The sequence below is a fragment of the Pseudophryne corroboree genome, chromosome 6 (assembly GCF_028390025.1).
Source record: "Pseudophryne corroboree isolate aPseCor3 chromosome 6, aPseCor3.hap2, whole genome shotgun sequence".
Classification (NCBI taxonomy): Eukaryota; Metazoa; Chordata; class Amphibia; order Anura; family Myobatrachidae; genus Pseudophryne; species Pseudophryne corroboree.
In genome coordinates, this window is record NC_086449.1 from 98,096,969 (window position 1) to 98,100,770 (window position 3,802).

At 44.2% G+C, this 3,802-nt stretch overlaps 2 non-coding genes across 2 annotated transcripts; both read right to left on the reverse strand.

The window, feature by feature from the left end:
* Positions 1-540: 540 nt before the first annotated feature.
* Positions 541-613, reverse strand: TRNAV-CAC (transfer RNA valine (anticodon CAC)). The gene has a single exon. It is a non-coding gene; the product is annotated as a tRNA-Val (tRNA).
* A 299-nt stretch (positions 614-912) lies between these two features.
* Positions 913-985, reverse strand: TRNAK-CUU (transfer RNA lysine (anticodon CUU)). Its single transcript has one exon. It is a non-coding gene; the product is annotated as a tRNA-Lys (tRNA).
* Positions 986-3,802: the final 2,817 nt, after the last annotated feature.

The following is a 3,802-nucleotide window of genomic DNA, read 5'->3' on the forward strand; positions in this document are numbered from 1 at the left end:
TGTTTGGTTATATAGGCTGCAGTGGAAGGAAGAAAAAACTTATTCCCTGACCGGGAATCGAATCCAGGCCACGCTGGTGAGAGCGCCGAATCCTAACCACTAGACCGCCAGTGAAGATACTGATCTATGCTGCTATGTAAATATACTGGCTGGTTTCACCAGAGGTCTATGCATAATGTCACAGCAAACTAAAACCTGTCTGGAAGTATTTCTTATGAAATCCAGTGTACAATATAATTTAGAGGACAAAATCTGATGTTTCATCTACTCAGCAGTCACCTTAACTATCTAAAGTAATATCATTAGCATTACTTTATGTCTGTAATGTAGCTCATTTGTATGTATGTTTCAGTTAAAACCCACCACAATATCTACAACAATGTGCATTGCTGTGTGAGCATTTTGCTTCTTGGGGCATTGCACTGCATAGCTTGTATACTACATTCAGTGTAAATACACAGACCGCATCTGATACTGTACAGTTGTCAATGTGACAACTGAACTAAACCTGCTAAGATTGGTTTTACAAAAATGAAAAGTTGTTTCTGCCCGGTTTCAAACCGGGGACCTTTCGCGTGTGAGGCGAACGTGATAACCACTACACTACAGAAACCTCCATGCACTACTATTTAGTGTACAGAAAGAAATGTCAATCCTTTGGTGTTTTAGTATTTTACATAAAAGCTGCTACGTTTGTAACAGAAAACTAGACTGTGCAACATGACATTTTTTTTCTTTCATTGTCATTACAGTATTATGATTATTTTTATTATTGATTTAATGTAAAATAATGTATTAGCAAGAACTTGGGTTTAAGTTTGACTCCAATTAACTTTAAAGCTTTCCTGAATGTTAATACCATTTAACAAATAAAGTGACCTTTTGCTAAAATGTGAAAAACAAAAAGTTAAGCGCCCAACGTGGGGCTCAAACCCACGACCCTGAGATTAAGAGTCTCATGCTCTACCGACTGAGCTAGCCGGGCGACCCTGAGATTAAGAGTCTCATGCTCTACCGACTGAGCTAGCCGGGCTGTGTTGCCTACACTTTAAAATTGCTTACTAGAATAGAAAAACCACTATGAGGAGTCTCATCGCAGCGATTTTTGCACTGCTGCAATCAGATAGTCGCCAGCTACAGGGGGAGTATACTTTAGCTGTGCAAGTGTGCGAACGCATGTGTAGCAGAGCTGTACAAACAGATCTTGTGCAGTCTCTGCGCAGCCCAGGACTTACTCAGCCGCTGCGATCACATCAGCCTGTCCAGGACCGGAATGGACATCAGGAACCCTCCCTGCTAACACATGGACACGCCTGCGTTTTTCCAGACATTCCCAGAAAACGGTCAGTTGACACCCACAAACGCCTTCTTCCTGTCAATCTCCTTGCGATCACCCGTGTAAACGGATCCGTTGCACAAACCCATTGCTGAGCGGCGATCTGCTTTGTTCCTGTGCAATGCACCTGCGCATTGCAGTGCATACGCATGCGCAGTTTGTGCCTGATCGCACGCTGTGTGAAAACGCACAGCAGCAATCAGGTCTGAATTACCCCCATTGTTAGTAGCACTGACTTTTTAACTATTTTGTATAAACCACATATGACAAACAATTAAAAATAACTTTGTATGTTGCTCAGTGGTAGGTAATGGGCCAGTTACCCCCTGGACCATATGGGTCTGTGTATAATTAAGCTTGCACGCTTTCTCCCCCTCAATCCCACATGTACTATAAAAACCGCTCACATGCCACTCTTACTGTCTCATACTAGGGATGGCACCAGGACCTGCCTAGCACTACCCCTGATGTTACCCACCAAGCCCCGCCCCCAACTTTGATTGGCCCACTGCCCAGTGAGTAATACAGAGGGGATGATCACCAGTGGTAGGGATGGCCATCATTGTATTCACCATCAATTGTTGCCGTTGATGACAAAACTGTGAGTGACCATCAATTGTCACCAACTTTACTATAGGTGGCCATTGATGGTTTCACCCATTGATGATCATCCCTGTTATTACAGTGAATGACCCACGGGCCAATCACAGCTCAGCGGCAGTGCTTCATAGGTGTTAGGGGTGGAGCTAAACTCCGTGTACAGACACCTTGCAAAAAAAAAATATATTTTTGTTTGTGCTAAGCCTTCGATGTGCAGAAACCATCTGGTTCTCTACCATTGATGGCAAAACCATTTGACATAGGCCTTAAATCATCAATGATTAAAAATCATTGATGGTCGATGGCCATCCCTAATCAGTGGGCAAAATCATCAATGTTCCCCCGACAATGGTTTCATACCATCAAGGTTAACTACCAGATTTACACGCAATATATGAGCCCAAGGGTGCATGTGGGCATTATACACAGGTGCCCCAGTATATACTTCTGGAAATTTGGTGGGTTTTGATCAGAGATGGCCATAGACTTTTTACGCCAGAGTTTTGACTATAAAAAAGATTAGAATAATAGAGATGATGTTTCTAATATTCTTTGTATTTTTCATATACTTTATATAGTCAAAACTTTGGCGTACACGTTAGTATGACAGGAAAGGCTCTGCCTCATGTCACTGATAGATAGATACATACATACATACATACATACATCATACATACAAACATACACAAGCACACACAAACAGCTGTCTGTCGGATCATCAGGGGGAGGTTCTAGATACTGGGAACCGCCGCGCTGTGTGCTGAGCGGGGGGAGAGATGTGTGCTAAGTGGTCTGTGATAGATCGCTCAGCACACATCTCTAGGTGTCTACCCCCCTTTAGTAAATGTATATCAGCAGCCAATTGGGAAAAGAGGTACGCCAGCCTCTTGAAGTGAAATCCATGGACATATATTCCCAATAGGCGCTTAATGATACATATGCACAACCAAATCCTAAATATAAACACAATTTATTCACATACAATAATGTTAATAACCTCCCGGGGATTTGCAATTACAATTAATGCAATTAAAAATAACTAGTGTGTGATACACAATTAAAATGACACCAATGTTAGAAAAGATTGCTCCACTATATATAATTAACTGGTGTTGTGTGGTAAGAGAACCTGCACTATAGATCACCTCCAATGTGAATGTAACAAAAGTAGATACTGAATTACCAGATGGATTGTGTCCAAGCAGTGGAGACTCTCAGTCCTTATGCAGCCAGTCTCAACGCTTAAGGGGGGTACACACAGAGAGTTCCATGTTTAAAATCTAATCATCTGACTAGATTGCTTAGATTTTAAGCACGGATCTGCCGTGTGTATGCCTCCCAGCAATAGACATGCATCGCTATCGCTGGTGCTAGATTGAGCCTGCATGCGGGCTCAATCTAGCGGGTCACTCACTTCAGTGCTGTGTGAAGTGAGTGCCCCCTCCCCCACGCTCAGCACACACCATGCTGAGTGCTGAGCGGGGGAGAGATGTGTGCTGAGCGGTCTGTGTTAAGATTGCTCAGCACACATCTCTCCCATCAGTACTGGCCTTTACAGATGGTTTCTGTGTGTGAGGTCTCCGTATGAATGAGTAGCAAGCAGGAATCCACACACTGTGTATGGGATCGTGGCCAGTTCTCCACAACACCGGGGGACCACTCGCGGCAGTGATGAATGTCAGCGGCTTGATACTCAGCAGTACACTGTCCCGTGTCACAGGGGGACACACCACCGGAATCCACACACGGCGGTGGGGTTTAGCCGCGGCCTACCGGTGGAGACTGCGGTGACCCGTATGTGTGAAGACCGCAAACAGCGATGGAGCGACTGTAGCAGCACACACTGGTGGAGGAGAGTCTTCCGGT